Source organism: Oncorhynchus tshawytscha, linkage group LG05 (genome assembly GCF_018296145.1).
Source record: "Oncorhynchus tshawytscha isolate Ot180627B linkage group LG05, Otsh_v2.0, whole genome shotgun sequence".
NCBI lineage: Eukaryota > Metazoa > Chordata > Actinopteri > Salmoniformes > Salmonidae > Oncorhynchus > Oncorhynchus tshawytscha.
Genome location: NC_056433.1, coordinates 33400320 through 33417399, shown reverse-complemented (window position 1 = coordinate 33417399; position 17080 = coordinate 33400320). Strand labels below are relative to the sequence as shown.

The 17080-nt window shown below is 44.5% G+C and overlaps 1 protein-coding gene across 1 annotated transcript in view; it reads left to right on the top strand.

Annotated features, from left to right (window-relative positions):
- The first annotated feature begins 13491 nt into the window (after positions 1–13491).
- LOC112250522 (leucine-rich repeat transmembrane protein FLRT2-like) overlaps positions 13492–17080 on the top strand; it is a 33800-nt gene continuing 30211 nt past the window's right edge. Inside the window, exon 1 of the mRNA XM_024420741.2 lies at positions 13492–13839. The gene's annotated coding sequence lies outside the window, so the exon portion shown is untranslated. The remainder of the gene's footprint in view (positions 13840–17080) is intronic.

The window sequence follows — 17080 nt, the reverse complement described above, 5'->3', positions numbered from 1 at the left end:
TCCAATTTGCTTACCGCCCAAATAGGTCCACAGACGATGCAATCTCAACCACACTGCACACTGCCCTAACCCATCTGGACAAGAGGAATACCTATGTGAGAATGCTGTTCATCGACTACAGCTCGGCATTCAACACCATAGTACCCTCCAAGCTCGTCATCAAGCTCGAGACCCTGGGTCTCGACCCCGCCCTGTGCAACTGGGTACTGGACTTCCTGACGGGCCGCCCCCAGGTGGTGAGGGTAGGCAACAACATCTCCTCCCCGCTGATCCTCAACACTGGGGCCCCACAAGGGTGCGTTCTGAGTCCTCTCCTGTACTCCCTGTTCACCCACGACTGCGTGGCCACGCACGCCTCCAACTCAATCATCAAGTTTGCGGACGACACAACAGTGGTAGGCTTGATTACCAACAACGACGAGACGGCCTACAGGGAGGAGGTGAGGGCCCTCGGAGTGTGGTGTCAGGAAAATAACCTCACACTCAACGTCAACAAAACTAAGGAGATGATTGTGGACTTCAGGAAACAGCAGAGGGAACACCCCCATCCACATCGATGGAACAGTAGTGGAGAGGGTAGCAAGTTTTAAGTTCCTCGGCATACACATCACTGACAAACTGAATTGGTCCACTCACACAGACAGCATCGTGAGGAAGGCGCAGCAGCGCCTCTTCAACCTCAGGAGGCTGAAGAAATTCGGCTTGTCACCAAAAGCACTCACAAACTTCTACAGATGCACAATCGAGAGCATCCTGGCGGGCTGTATCACCGCCTGGTATGGCAACTGCACCGCCCTCAACCGTAAGGCTCTCCAGAGGGTAGTGAGGTCTGCACAACGCATCACCGGGGGCAAACTACCTGCCCTCCAGGACACCTACACCACCCGATGCTACAGGAAGGCCATAAAGATCATCAAGGACATCAACCACCCGAGCCACTGCCTGTTCACCCCGCTGTCATCCAGAAGGCGAGGTCAGTACAGGTGCATCAAAGCTGGGACCGAGAGACTGAAAAACAGCTTCTATCTCAAGGCCATCAGACTGTTAAACAGCCACCACTAACATTGAGTGGCTACTGCCAACACACTGTCAATGACACTGACTCTACTCCAGCCACTTTAATAATGGGAATTGATGGGAAATGATGTAAATATATCACTGGCCACTTTAACCAATGCTACCTTATATAATGTTACTTACCCTACATTATTCATCTCATATGCATACGTAGATACTGTACTCTATATCATCGACTGCATCCTTATGTAATACATGTATCACTAGCCACTTTAACTATGCCACTTGGTTTACATACTCATCTCATATGTATATACTGTACTCGATATCATCTACTGTATCTTGCCTATGCTGCTCTGTACCATCACTCATTCATATATCCTTATGTACATATTCTTTATCCCCTTACACTGTGTATAAGACAGTAGTTTTTTTTTGGAATTGTTAGTTAGATTACTTGTTCGTTATTACTGCATTGTCGGAACTAGAAGCACAAGCATTTCGCTACACTCGCATTAACATCTGCTAACCATGTGTATGTGACAAATAAAATTTGATTTGATTTGATTTGACTGGTCAGGCACCGTGTTATGCGGTGGAACGCACGGTGTCCCCAGTACGCGTGCTTAGCCCGGTGCGCTACATCCCAGCTTCCCACATCTGCCGGGCTAGGGTGAAGATCCAGCCAGGGCGGATGGTGCCAGCCCTGCTCTCAAGATCTCGAGTGCGCCTTCACGGTCCGGTCTATTCAGTGCCACCTCCACGCACCAGCCTTCCGGTGGCAGCCTCCCACACCAGGCTGTCTCTCCGTCTTTTGCCTACAGGTGCTCCCGCCTGTCCAGCGCTGCTAGAGCCTTCCTCCTCTCCAGCGCCGCCAGAGTCTCCCGTCTGACCAGAGCTGCAAGAGTCTCCCGTCTGTCCTGAGCTGCCAGAGTCTCCCGTCTGTCCTGAGCCACCGGAGCCTCCTGTCTGTCCTGAGCTGCCGGAGCCGCCAGTCTGTCCTGAGCCGCCGGAGCCGCAAGTCTGTCCTGAGCCGCCGGAGCCGCCAGTCTGTCCTGAGCCGCCGGAGCCGCCAGTCTGTCCTGAGTCGCCAGTCTGTCCTGAGCCACCACTCAGCCAGGAGCTGCCAGAGCCGCCAGTCAGCCAGGAGCCGCCAGAGCTGTCAGCCAGCTAGGAGCCACCAGAGCCGTCAGCCAGCAGGAGCCGCCCTTCGGTCCGGAGCCGCCCTTCAGTCCTGAGCCGCCCCTCAGTCCGGAGCTGCCCCTCAGTCCTCAGGGTTGCCGCTCAAAGGACGCTACTAAGGTGGACTAAGACTATGGTGGAGTGGGGCCACGTCAAGCGCCAGAGCCGCCACCGCGGACAGATGCCCACCCAGACCCTCCCCTATAAGTTCAGGTTGGGGGGGGATACTGTCACGCCCTGACCATAGTTTGCTTTGTATGTTTCTACGTTTTGTTTGGTCAGGGTGTGATCTGAGTGGGCATTCTATGCTGGATGTCTAGTTTGTCTGTTTCTGTGTTTGGCCTGATATGGTTCCCAATCAGAGGCAGGTGTTAGTCGTTGTCTCTGATTGGGAACCATATTTAGGTAGCCTGTTTTGTCATTGTGGGTTGTGGGTGATTGTCTATGTTAGTTGCTTGTGTCAGCACAGTTCTTATTATAGCTTCACGGTCGTTATTCGTTTATTGTTTTGTATAGTTTGTTCAAGTGTTCTCTGTTCATTAAATTCACGATGAGCACATACCACAATGCATTTTGGTCCTCCGATCCTTCCAACTATTCTTCCTCAGACAAGGAGGACGACGATCGTGACACATACTGAATTCGTATTTGGTAGCAATGCCTTTAAATTGTTTAAGTTGGTTCAAATGTTTTGGGTAGCATTCCACAACATTCCCACAATAAGTTGGGTGAATTTTGGCCCATTCCTCCTGACCGAGCTGGTGTAACTGAGTCAGGTTTGTAGGCCACCCTGCTCGCACACGCTTTTTCAGTTGTGCCCATAAATCTTCCATGGGATTGAGGTCAAGGCTTTGTGATGGCCACTCCAATACCCTGACTTTGTTGTCCTTAAGCCATTTTGCTACAACTTTGGAAGTATGCTTGGGGTCATTGTACATTTGGAAGACTCATTTGCAATCAAGCTTTAACTTCCTGACTGATGTCTTGAGATGTTTCTTCAATACATCCACGTAAAAATGTTCATCCCTTGAGACGCCATCTAGTTTGTGAAGTGCACCAATGCCTCCTGCAGCAAAGCACCCCCACAACATGATGCTGCCACTCCCGTGCTTCAGGGTTGGGATGGTGTTCTTCGGCTTGCAAGCATCCCCCTTTTTCCTCCAAATATAATGATGGTCATTATGGCCAAACAGTTCTATTTTTGTTTCATCAGATCAGAGAACATTTCTCCAAAAAGTATGATATTTGGCCCCATGTGCAGTTGCAAACCATAGTCTTGCTTTTTATGGCAGTTTAATTAAGAGCAGTGGCTTCTTCCTTGCTGAGCAGCCTTTCAGGTTATGTCAATATAGGACTCGTTTTGCTGTGGATGTGGATACATTTGTGCCTGTTTCCTCCAGCATCTTCACAAGGTCCTTTGCTGTTGTTCTGGGATTGATTTGCACTTTTTGCACCAAAGTACGTTCATCTCTAGGAGACAGAACGCGTCTCCTTCCTGAGCGGTATGACTGCTGCATGGTCCAATGGTGTTTATACTTGGGTACTATTGTTTGTACAGATGAAAGTGGTACTTTCAGGCATTTGGAAATTGCTCCCAGGAATGAACCAGATTCTGGAGGTCTACAAGTTCTTGGCTGATTTGATTTTCCCATGATGTCAAGCAAAGAGGCACTGGGTTTGAAAGTAGGTCTTGAAATACATCCACAGGTATACCTCCTGTAAACTTCTGACCCACTGGAATTATAAGTGAAATAATCTGTCTATATGTCACGACTTCCACCGTTGGCTCCTCTCCCTGTTCGGCGGTGCTCGTCGTCGCCAGTCTACTAGCTGCCACTGATCCTTTTTCCTTTTGTCTGTTTTGTGTTTCACCTGGTTTATTAGGGGGTGTATTTAAATCTTGCCATTTCCTCTGGGATTTGTGCGGGATTGTTTCGGTTGCATTTTCTTGGGTTTTGTTCAACTTCTTGACGCTACCCATCCCTGTCGCGGGATCATTTTCGTCAGCAACCGCTGAATAGCATAGCGCCACAGTCAAATAATATTACAAAAAAATATTCATGTTCATGAAATCACAAGTTTAATATTGCAAAACACAGTTTAGCCTTTTTTTAATTCACCTGTCGTCTCAGATTTTGAAATTATGCTTTACAGCGAAAGCAATCCAAGTGTTTATGTAAGTTTATCGATAGCCTAGCATAGCATTATGTACACTTAGCATCAGGAAGCTTGGTCACAAAAATCAGAAAAGCAATCAAATTAACCGTTTACCTTTGATGATCTTCGGATGTTTTCACTCACGAGACTCCCAGTTACACAACAAATGTTCCTTTTGTTCCATAAAGATTATTTTTATACCCAAAATACCTCTGTTTGTTTGTCGTGTTATGTTCAGAAATCCACAGGAAAGAGCGGTCACGACAACGCAGACGGAAATTCCAAATATTCTCCATAATGTCCACAGAAACATGTCAAACGTTTTTTTTATAATGATTCCTCAGGTTGTTTTTCAAATATATATTCGATAATATATCAACCGAGTGTGTAGGTTTTTCAATAACACCTGCCGCTTTACTCTGTAGCGCAAAACTCACTCTGAGAGCCCCCACCGATCCCACTTACGCAATGTGATCTTTCACGCTCATTTTTCAAAATAAAAGCCTGAAACTATGTCTAAAGACTGTTGACACGTTAGCCATAGAAAAAGGAATCTGGTTGATATCCCTTGATTTCAATATGATTGAAATATAAATGCCTAGACTGTTTTATTATTCAACTTCGTTCTTAAGTTATCAGAGGTTACAGGGAGACAGATAAACATATTGTTTCTACGTTTAGCAGATATCTTCTGTGTACAAAGTGACACGCAGGGCAAACAAAAAATAATCTAACATCACACTCAGCTGTTCTGCGAGTGGTCTGAGGCAGTCTGTAAATAACGAGTGTTTTCAAGTGCAACTTTACTAATGATGGTTTTGGGAAAAAGCTCAGAGATTTAACAATGTTCCTGCAAAGGGTCTAACAGTGAGCTTAGCCTTCAAATGCTTTTGGAATACAGAACCCAGTTGTGTTTACATAGGATTAGCCAGGGTGGTGTCAGGTAGCTGAAAAATATGCCTGTCTGTCTGTTTCTAGTGTTTATGGACACAGAATTAAGGAAATGGGTGAAAGAGAAAGAGCGATGCAGAGCGAGAGATGTGAGGGAGCATGCTTAAGTTAACCCTAACACAGAACACGAGGTCGATAACATTTCCGGCCTTAAAACAATCTCAAAACTTTCACTTCAGATCTCCATCGCAACTCAATCACCCCTCTACCAATGCTCTTCAGAAGCTGTGTGCAAGGTGCCCAATTTCAACAAGTGAGGTTGTAGATACTATGTAAGGTATAAAGTGGGTGCATGCCTCATGAAGGTGTGGCTACGGAAAATATTTGTCAAATGGAAGTAAATCACAGGGTGCTTCTGAACAGGAACAGGAACATTGGGGACAACCTCTGTATCACTGCCAGCTAGCATTCAACTCAGTGAGAGAGAGAGAGAGAGAGAGAGAGAGAGAGAGAGAGAGGGAGGGAGAAAGAGAGATAGGTGAGAAGGAGAGAGAGACTAGGTGGAGGGAGGGGGAGAGGGAAATAGAAACAGATTGGTGTGAGGGAGAGAGAGAGAGAGATGGGGTGAACAGGGGAAAACAGAAAGAGAGAGAGGAATAGAGATAGACATAGATAGATAGAGATAGATAGAGAGAGAGGGAGACAGAAGGGGGGAGGTACAGATGGGTGGCTAGCTAGAGGTGATGGTTATTCATATCTCAGGCCTCCATCTTTTCATATTTCTATTTTTTCCTTCTCTCTCTCTCACTTTGCCTCTCTCTGGTCTGCAGACTACAGACAATCTCAAAAGCTTATGTATTAAATCTATTGCAGCCACTCGGATATCATTTAAGATTTCCCATAGTAATGACGTGTAGAGTAGCCCTCAGATTAAATTGCAAATACACGTTTATTGAACTGGTTACTGTCCGGGCAGGGCTGTTGTATAATGTCTATTATCGGGACCTTCCTGTAAGCTCATATCCGTAGTATGCTTTGTTATTGTTTCAACTGCTGATTGCCACTTTAAAAGGGACGCATTCAGTCATATCCTCCATATATATATTAGACTCCCTGCTGATTGGAAGAAAAGGGTAAAAGATTGAGCTCAGGGAACGAGAGCCAAGTCAGCGTTTACTCACTCACTCAAGAAATCATGGAACTCATTTAATCAAAGTGTAAGATCGAATTCTGGAATGAGCACGACTGCAACTCCTTTTAGGTTATTTTCTGCTGCATCCCAAAACAAGAAATGAATATGTTCCACTTTAATAATACCTTGCATTGATTATACACATGTTCCTCCAGTAAGTTTCTTTTTTCAAATAGATGGATTTTATTTTATTTTATGTCTGGTTTTTCTGGGGGGGGGGTTAAAAGAGCAGCGCTGTCACATCCCTTTTGTGAGACACGCACGTACACGCACACACATGAATACAGACACGCACACACACCCACACACATAACCTCCGGCTGCCCCGGGTGCATCTATGAATATTTTAGTGAGTCAAATGGATATCATATCTGACTGAGTGGACCTGGTACAGGCAGTAACACCACAGGTGGGGCATAAGCAAGAACCAGTTCACAATGGCCAGGCCTTGCTGCAGGGTTCAAACAGTATTTGTTTTATGGTTGTTGAATATTTGAGCGTTTGTCTGAGCTTGGCCTGGAGTGATAGATGGGCAGCGTTTGGAGTTTTAATGACAATTTCGTTGGTTCCATTTCGCCAGACAAGCTCAATCAAGTCCTTAAATACTATTTGAACCCAGGAATGCTGTCCATGTTAACAGAACACAATGGCTATGTATCAGATGATTCTCTGCTCTCGCTCACACGGAGGAACACATCTAGAACAGGATTGGCCCGAAAGCCTTTACAGTACAGGCAGTTTCACACAAACCATGCATTAAAGATTGCAAAAAGTACAATGTCATTTTTATGAAAGAGAAATGCACAAGGAGGGAATGTGATACTTTATTTGATAATAGTTTCCTTAATTTTAGGCAAACGGGAAAACTACACTTTGTAAACCGTAGCCCAGACCTTAAACTCGAGGTCGTACAAAAGCGCAGCGTCAATTATTTGGATATGAGAGGTCCATTATTCGTGGCGGAGGACGCTGAATCTGTTCATGGTTCTTAACTACAGTGACACACCAGAGTTTACAATGCAGCACTACTCGTACTTCTAAGACATCCTCATCTCCCTTCTCATGAAAATAGCGTATTTTCTCAGAGAATTCACCATGTTTCAACACACTGGCTCGCTCACACACACACAAAGACACTGCAACACGAAAACTAATATGAGTGACATTCCAGACGCATACAGTAGATGCCTTGCGGTCCTGCTGAATTTCCAGGGAGCAGGCACTGTCTGTCTGCCGTTAGTGTAATAACTCATAAAAACCTCTCACCACTGCTGGTAAAGACATTTCTAAAGTAAATGTGGCTCTGGTTGACACCGCAATGTGTGTGTAGTAGGACCGTTGTCAACATGGCACCGCCTGTCAACGTACTGTAGTCATCCTCAGTGTCGCCACGGCACCGCAGTGTATTCTAATCTCTTCTGCAGCTTCGACACAGCAACGAAAACGGTGTGACGCGGCGAACGACGTGTCTGTGTGCTACTGTTGAACATGATGAGGCCCGATGAGGAAACGTCTGGACCCAGTTTTAGAATGCTAGTTTGTGTGTGTATACTGTGTGCATAGCCACGGGAAGTAGGGGTGCTGAGGGTGCTGTAGCACCTCTTTAAAAAAAATCACAATTTTTGTTTATTTATATATATATAAAGTAGTACACTGGGCCTTTACAACTCCTGCTGCAGACCGATATAGCCGGGAAAACAATTTTTCTCTCACAAAAGTAGCGCACTGTGCCTTTCCTACCCTTGTATTCAGGGCTGGTCTGTGCCATTCTGAGACAACAACAAAAAATAACTAGAATAAAACTAGAATCGTTCCAGTAAGTAAAATTATGTTGAAAACATGTCTAAAATATGTATTTCCTAGACGTGTAAATTGGGTTCAATTTAGGTTCTGAGTAAAAGGTGAAAAGACGTGTTTTCCGGACGTTGAAATCAGGTTCATTTTCGGTTCTGAATGAAAGACCAGCCCAAAAGCCAACATCCGTGGACGTGGAAATGGAAATGGAGGCTGGTCTGGACTGCACCAAGAAAAGACATCCAAAAGACACGCACCGTCGGTCCGTGCATGTTTACTTGGGTGTAGCCTACCATATCAGCCTGTAATGGAATTTTATGAATGCACATCTGTGTTTGTTAAACAGGCTGTTGCTTTGGCTTTATTAGCCCTAATTACTGTAATCAATTTGGCTATTTAAGATTTAAATACCAGCTAACCAACTTTATCAGGAATTATCCAGAGCCTATTTGAAATGTGTTTACACACTGGGAAATCCATGATCATTTTTTTTTTAGGTATGATCAGCTCATCAAAAAATATACAGATACAAACTTGAAACCACTGATCATGACAATTTATCCCATGATGTGAAACTCCAGGACTGCAGTTGTGAGTAGCCTGATTTTGCATTCCATATTGGCCATTTTACATTGGCCTGTCCTGTTTTTAGGATATATTGTTTGTTAACAGGGCAGCACATTTTGCACTTGATTGTGCGCCATTTATATTAGGCTTTTTGATGAGAGAAATCTGCGTGATGAAAAAGTGTCTGACCGTCTCATTGCATTGTCATACATTTCTCCAGGCTGTAGGCTACAGAAAAAGCGACATGCTCTTTCTTCCATATACTATATCTGCAACATGATTTATGATAGATAATTTCTTTGACGGAAGGTTGGTGGAGTGTGGCAGCGATGCGTCTCTCCAACAGCTTGTCCGCTGGGAATGGACAAGCGGAAATATTTTGCGGCCCTTGCCTTTGACAATGAGGGCACTGCTTATCACAGGGCAGCATCAGAGAAATTGTCATCGTTTATTCAGCAGAATTCTGGGAGATTCTCTGTGTGGTTGGAGATGCGTCTTGGTCAGTTTAGCTCCGAAAAATGGCACCATGATCAATCTACCACCGTAGGCGGTCGCCTAATCCTGCCTAATGAGTGATGCCTGTGTTAGCAGAACAATATATCCCTCTGCAGCACGGGAAATATTTATCTGCTTCACAAAAGTAGTTCACTGGGCATTTACTACTCTTGTATTAGGGGACCGATACAGACGTCTGCAAATCCCCCCCCCCATCACCCCCAACCCCAAGATCTTCCCGCGGCTATGTATGTGTGTTTACATGTGTGCGTGCGTGTGTGTATTCGGACTAAGGTGGGGGGTAGTGTTAAATTGATGAGGGATAGGGCTTAGGCATGGGTGTTGCGTGCTGACTAGAGAATCAGGAGGGTTTTCTTTTTCAGTAGTGTGCCACAAACAAGTTTACGACGTATCCATTCCATATGGTTTGTCCAGGAAACAGCCTTTATTAATACCGTTAAGAGCACGTCAAAGAGTGACTTATGGGCCAATGGGAGTGAATATGAAGGTACATTGTCCAGGCAGATCGCTCAAGGATTGCTTCGAAATTGGACGTCTGCCTATCTCCTGAGCCGCTAGGGGCAACAGTCGGCGCTATTACCATCAAGTAGGCTTGGGTTTTGCTGGGGCTTTGTGGATGGGTGTGGCAGATGAGCATAATTCTATGAATCTGAATCAGAAGGTTGTGTGTTCAATCCCAGTGGTAGACACTCATTTTTTAAAAATATATATATTATTTGAACCCTATCCCAAACCTTCACGCTTACCTTAAACATTCAGAATGAGTGCCTAAACGTCATGTTTTAAACCTATCCAAACCCTTTACCCTTAACCTTTAAATTTGACATTTGGAGAAACGTCTAATTCTGCAGTGAGACTGTGAGAGGTTGTTGACATTGTTGGTGACGTTTAACAAATAAAAGAGGGAGTAAAAAAAAGATGGAAAGAAAAACATTCTCAGGGGGCCCCGTTGGCTTTCGTACGAAGACCATATGCCTCCTCGGCCTGTCAGGAGAGAATTGAGATGGCGGTGGGCCCCTTTGGGGTTCGTACGAAGACCAAATGCCTCCTCAGCATAGCAGGGAGATGGTGGTCATGTTAGCGGCCATGTGTCCAGGTGTTGTCTTTTAATTGGCATTTCCGCAAGTAATAAAGATTTTAATTTGCTCTTGCTTTTAAAGTGCTTTCATGCTGTCTCCAAAATGATGTAATTTGCCAGGCGTCCTGGGCAGGGTAGCAGCGGCCTCAACCCTGCTTGCATTGGTGGAGAGGTGTGCACACACACGCATGCACATGCGCACACTCTCTTCACTTAAAGGTTGTGAGCTCCCGGCGAGAGGCCACTGTCGGGGATTTCCAGGAATATGTTTTCACTTAAGACTCAAAACACCATAAAGAGAGGTAGTAGTTTGCACAATAAACGTACACTTTCATTTCATTTTGAGCCCTTCCACTGCGGTTTCAGCTGGTGGCTTATGTTTGTAATGTATAAGAGAGCTGGGGGGGGGGGCAGTGTATAAAACAAACGTTTGATAATTTGAGGTTATGGAATTTCCTTTGATGTGTGCAGTGGGGTTTGTTTCTAGTTGTTGGACAGAGATAGGGAATGTGTTTGTTTACCCAACATCAAACCTTTGCTGCTTCCTATAAACCAAGACAAAACACTTTTGTTTTCATCCCAGTTTAATAATTATAATTTGAAACACCTTTAGTGTAAGCAATTTAAACGGGAATCAGGCCCACAACATGTTTATGACTTCTCACCATAGCAACCTGCCATGTCTAATCTTAGTTAGTTTGAAAGCTCCCTCTCTCTCACCCTTCTAATCAAGATTCAGGAAGGAGATAGGTCTCCAATTACTTATATGCTAATGACCTGAGAGTAAATATACAGGGATGTTATTATTTAGGGGGGGGGGACATTTTAAAAGTTATTTTCCTGTTTATGTAGTGCGGATGCCTAGGGGACATGACCAGAGCTAAGTGTTAGTAAGCTGGGCGTGTCGGGACGTGTAACACCGACCTGACTCATTTGGCTGAGACAGATCAGGTGATTCACCAGAGGATTAAACTCAACCTCAAGTTCAACCTGTCAGGCTGTGACAAGGAATTAACATAGAGTACAAACTACATTAGATCAACACATAGCTAGGTACTGGAAACGGACTCAAGACTAAGTTGACACTCAAACAAAGGTTTTTAGCATCAAAACTATATTCTGAGAAACATACAGTTCAAATATGGCAGCAATTAGACAAAACATGGCTTGAAAAGTAAGAAGAAACTTTAAGTTAAAAAAATTAAAAGCTTTTTATAACTTGTTTTAATCTTTTTTTTTATGCCTGGCACTGTTTTTAAATGTTAGACCTCCCCTGTGCCTATCGGAATTCCAGGAGCAGCAGCATCGCCAAAGAACACAAAAACAAGCTGTTCGCTATCACCGCATTCCCATGGGATTGGACCCACCAGGGTGTGCCCATCCCGCACAAACATACACATACACACACACACACACACACACACACACTTCCATCCCGTAATGAGGTGGGAGTTTACAGTCCCAAAAGGCCTCAGAAAGGAGGCTATCTGTGCGAGCGATTAGCCAGTCCCGCTCTTGAATCAGCCACAAGAGAAAAAGGGATCAAGATTCCTGAGATGTGGGATGTGGGGCCTGCAGTGTTCATTCACACACTTCCTGTGAAGTTCCCAGAGGCTCTGAAGCAACGCTGATCTGGCAGTTCGAAGCTGAAACAGCAACAGCAGGCAGGGAGAGTAAACAAAGCCCTGAAAAAGAAACAAATAAATGCTCCAACCCCCTGTTACCAGCCCAGTAAGTTATGATTGTTTTGGAACTGATATGGGATGATGAGTTAGTTCATTTAAGTTTTTTCAGAAACCAGTTTGTTCCTTTCCTAATTGGCAAGTTTTGTATGGATTTAGCCTGAAGAAAATATGACTAACACCAACAATCTCACACCTCTGTCCTCTCTCCTCAGGTGGAACGGAGGAACATAAAAGAACTATAGAAATCATCTAGTTAGACAGGAGAGGCCCCAGTTCCAACAAAGCCGGCGCCTGTCATTTCCCCCCTCGAGCATTAGACAGTAAAACACACACCTCGGCTGCTGTCTCTGTTCAAAGCACAGAGCCTGTGCAGTTTCTGAGCGAGGGGTAAATCGACAGTGGGTTTTGAGTGCTAAATGCGCTTGCTAAATGCGCTCTGTCCTCATGTTCATAGCCTACAGCTCTCAATCCACCTGGGCGCTCCTCTAGCCCTGCGGCATGTCTGACTCCTGACCTTTCTAAGGAACTGTATGTTATGGATGGCCCTCCCTTCAGTAAAATATATTTTTACCCAACCCTCCCTGCACACGCAAAAAAAAGCCAATAACATGTCTAGCATTTACACTCTCTTCTTGTACAGACCAGAGCCTTAGGTATGCACTTTCAGAAGCTGTTCTTCTTCATGTCAGCATTACATGGCAACGTAGCAATTTTGATTGTGCACATGGCTGTGGGCTAGTAGGTTGTGGGTTTCGACGACCGCCTCGGACAAGAGCAGGGGGGAGAGATCTTCTTTGTAGGAGAAAAAATATAAGATTCATGTAATTCGATGTAATTTTACATGAGCAGGTTGACGACTATTGGAATGAATCTTGTCCCGGAGGCAGAACTGAGCGATTTCTGCATTGCAAAAATTATCTGAGCATGCACTTTGTATAGTATAACTATAGGCATTCTTTCATTTTATTGAGGCCAAAGGCACAGGGTGCACCTGATTTTTCGCAGCCAGCAGAGAATCAGGGATGAGGGGCAGAATTGGGCAATTTAGAAATGTAATCGATTACAAATTACATGACCCTCTACTAGACAAGATTAAAAAAATACTAAACCCTTCCCCTGACTGAAATTGGAAAAACATGGCCCTCCCCCATTTTTCTCCAGGTCCCAGTTCCAGAAATGTCAAACAGTCCCTAACTCCTCTTTTTTTTCTCAGTGAATCTCTTGGAACTCCCCCCCATCATTCCCCTGATAACTCCCCCAGGTGCCCTCTGGTACCCTCTGACCTCTCCATCGCCTCTGCCTCTCCGTGAGCCTGCTCTCACATTCCTCCAAGACACCCCAGCCCTGAAACACGAGACCACGGTGAGCTCATCGCCACTCTCAGGAGTTAAACAACATAACAAAAAAAGACAACCATTGTTGGACGGGTTCGAACTGGTTGCGTGTGTGAAGGTTCAGGCTGCTCAGGGGTTAAGTTACATACACTCCTCACACAAGAGGAGGAAGCGAAACGACTGCCGGCGTCCTGCTCTGTCTCTCTCTCTTTCAGCTCTTTCTCTCCCCTCTGACTGGTGCCCGTAGTTTCCTCCCGACACACGTCTGCCGCTTGCTACATGCTGCCCGACAGACACTGAGCTCTTTTAAGATAACGAGCCCTCACTACCCTGCCGTCCGGGAGCTGTCCTGGGATGCGTGTGTAACTCCGGGAGGTCGCCGCTCTCTCTCTGACCCTGATTTGACCACCAGCTGCCTCAAAAACGGTAAGAGCCCCTCTTCTAATGAGTGTCTGACAACATGTGAGAGAAAGTGAGAGAGAGAGAGAGCGTGAGAGACTAACAACACCCCACAGCACTTAAAGCAAAGCTCCAAACTCAAACTCCCTGGATCTTTGTGATTCAGGCTGAGATAGCTGGGAGAGCAGAGAAGACACACTTAATCGGTGCAATCATAATTAAACCAATCAGTGCGTCTGCATAAAGAGGGAGAGTTTGAGTGAAGGAAGAAAGTACTCCCGAAAGGGAGCCACTGGATCTGAATACAAGGAAGCTATTTCTAAAATGTAAATGGTGCTATTAGATACAGTAGTCTATGCATTTTTAAGGCATTGGAGAAAAAAAATCCAGTTCATTGACTGTTGTACAATTTGAGCCATGTATTTTTGGCCAGTGAAACTTGTTTGTGTAGTGTTTCCTACGATCATTCCCTTGTGAAACATTTCAGAAATATTGTAATGCGTTCAGACAGAGCAAACCTAGAATGACTTATGGTATTTTTATAGCCTGATAAAGTAGGGTATTATTCTGGGAAGCTGAGAAAGACAGGCTCTTAGGAGTAGCCTGGAAATTGTGAAGATACATCGTAAAAGCTGGTACACACTTTTGATATCTTGTTTAAATATTTTTGAATCACTTTCCAAATGAATATTATAAAATATTTGGTGAGGCGTAGCAATAATTCACTGCTACTTATCAGTGAGAGGTGTTGTTCATTTAATGGGCTTTTATCTGACTGCTGTATATTCTTACGTTAAAATCAAAATGATCAAGAAAAACATTTAGACGCATTAGCCCAACCGTGGAAGAGCTCTGGTTGTGAATTAATTAAAAAAGGATAAAAAAGAGGATATGATTTGATAGAGATACCTTTAGATACCTTCTTTTCACACTTTGTTTGCACTGGGGGTTCTCATACAGTTTTAATTTCAGTGAAAAAGCAGGAACTCATAAGGCCCCTGCCAAAACTGCAGTTTGATTATTGAACAATTATTGATCAAACCCCACAAAATGTTCGTAATACTACCATGTAAAATTGTATTATCCCTCCCTTCAAATAACACATTTCTTCAGAAACCAGAACTCTATTCACATACTATTTAATCATGATGTAACTATGACATCAGAACAACATATTGCTACTTGCTACGTGATAGGAGCATCAGGTTTGGTAGCAGGTTTGATACCACTACAAAGAACAGTTACAGGTCTCCACATAGAATACGTCATACCAACCCTCGCTTTAGGTGCCTCGGTAGTGCATGACCTAAATCTCCATCAGTGTCTTGAGTCATATGACTGTCGGGAAACTCAGTCATGAATCAAGCATTGTCTAGAGCAGCAACTTGGACTCAGGGCACAGCCCAGAAATGCGGGTAGGGAGGCCAGGGAGAGCAGAGCATACATGGCAAACTGAGAGCCTGGCATAAGGAACCGTACTGAGTTATAACCTACTGCCTTCAACACTCACCTTCTTCTGGGCATCAGAAAAAGGGGGAGAGAGAAATGGCCTCCCGCAGACGATAGAAAAATAGAACCGAATGCATCATGTGTAATTGACCTAAAAAGTCTATATGTGGAAAAATATACTGTACTAGAATCTGAGCTAACTTTTCCTTGGAACTTGATGACAGATTAATGTAAATAAAATACAAATGTTGTGTGTCTGAATAATTGAAAAAGTATTATCCTAAAATAGTGCATAAGCATAGTACGATATATCAAATAGTTTGATTATTTACCTTTTCACCATCAGCCACATATAATTAGTTCCCACTGGGCACAGACATCAATTCAATAGCTAGTTTTGATTTACATTTGGTTTAGTTGTCAATTAATGTGAATTCAACGTGAAATAAACAAAAAATGTCACGTGTCATTGGATTTAGGTTCAAAGTTGGGTGAACAAAAGACAAAACTCCCATATGTTGATGACTTTCTTCAAATCCAATCGGTTATCCACATTGATTTAATATCATTACATTGCATTTTTTGTTTGGAATGACATAGACGCATCAGCGTCTTTGATTCCACCAGTTATTGCCCACTGGGTTGTTTCAAAATTGAGCCCAATACCAGATTAAAAAAATATGAATTTTGTTTATTTAGACGTCAATGATTTTTATTTATTGATAGGACTATAAAAAAAATAAAGATGAATCTATAACACAAAAACATTATTTTATCTGATTCTAACCCACTTTCAGATTAATCACTTAAAATGGTTTAGCCTTCTCGTGATAACTGCGCTGTGCGCGTCCTCTCTTGGCTGGAGCATGGATATCCAGAGAGCAAAGTAGTTTGTGACTGACTGAATTCTGAGAGCCATTTTATTGGCTGTGAGCAGCAAGTCTGGAAGGGCCATTGTTGTTTGTTTTGGAACGTTCAGAAGGCGGCCAAGAGAGCACTCCGGAGCTCCGAGCTGCCAGCAGCCAAGGCTTCCCGCGCAGTCTCTCTTGCTCTCGCTCTCTCTCGCTCTCACTCGCTCTCTCTCTCTCTCTGTCTCTCTCTCTCTGTCTCTCTCTTGCGCTCTGTCTCTCTCTCTGCCTCTCGCTCGCTTTCGCTCGCTCTCGCTCTCTCTCGCTCTCTCTCGCTCTCTCGCTCTCGTTCTCACTCGCTCTCTCTCTGTCTCTCTCTCTCTCTCTCTCTCTCTCTCTCTCTCTCTCTCTCTCTCTCTCTCTGTCTCTCTCTCTCTCTGTCTCTCTCTCTCTCTGTCTCTCTCTCTGCCTCTCGCTCGCTTTCTCTCGCTCTCGCTCTCTGTCTCTCGCTCACAAGCTCTATATTTTCTCCTCTGTCCAGCCACCGTCATGGACAGGCATCACGTCTCTGACCACTGCCCACCGACTCCCCCTTCATGCCTTAGTGCCTCTTCCACTCTCAATCAGACACTAAACCATCAGTCATTATTCATGTTGCTGTTGCAACATCTATTCCATTCCATATCATTCATCGCGGATATAGTCTGAATTCATTGAGGTTTAGTCAACAAATACATTAGCACATATCCAAGATAAACTTTGTGGACCTTGTGCAAGCCTGGCAGGCAGATCTCTTATCCATGTGGCCCGTGATGTGGAGTGTGTGTGTGTGTGTGTGTGTGTGTGTGTGTGTGTGTGTGTGTGTGTGTATTGCTTTGGCAGTAGCCCAACAGAGTGCTGTAGGCCTGGGCAGCAGTGTGATCACCTCTCTGCCTTTTATCAGCCAGAGGGAGAAAGTACTCTCCCCTCTC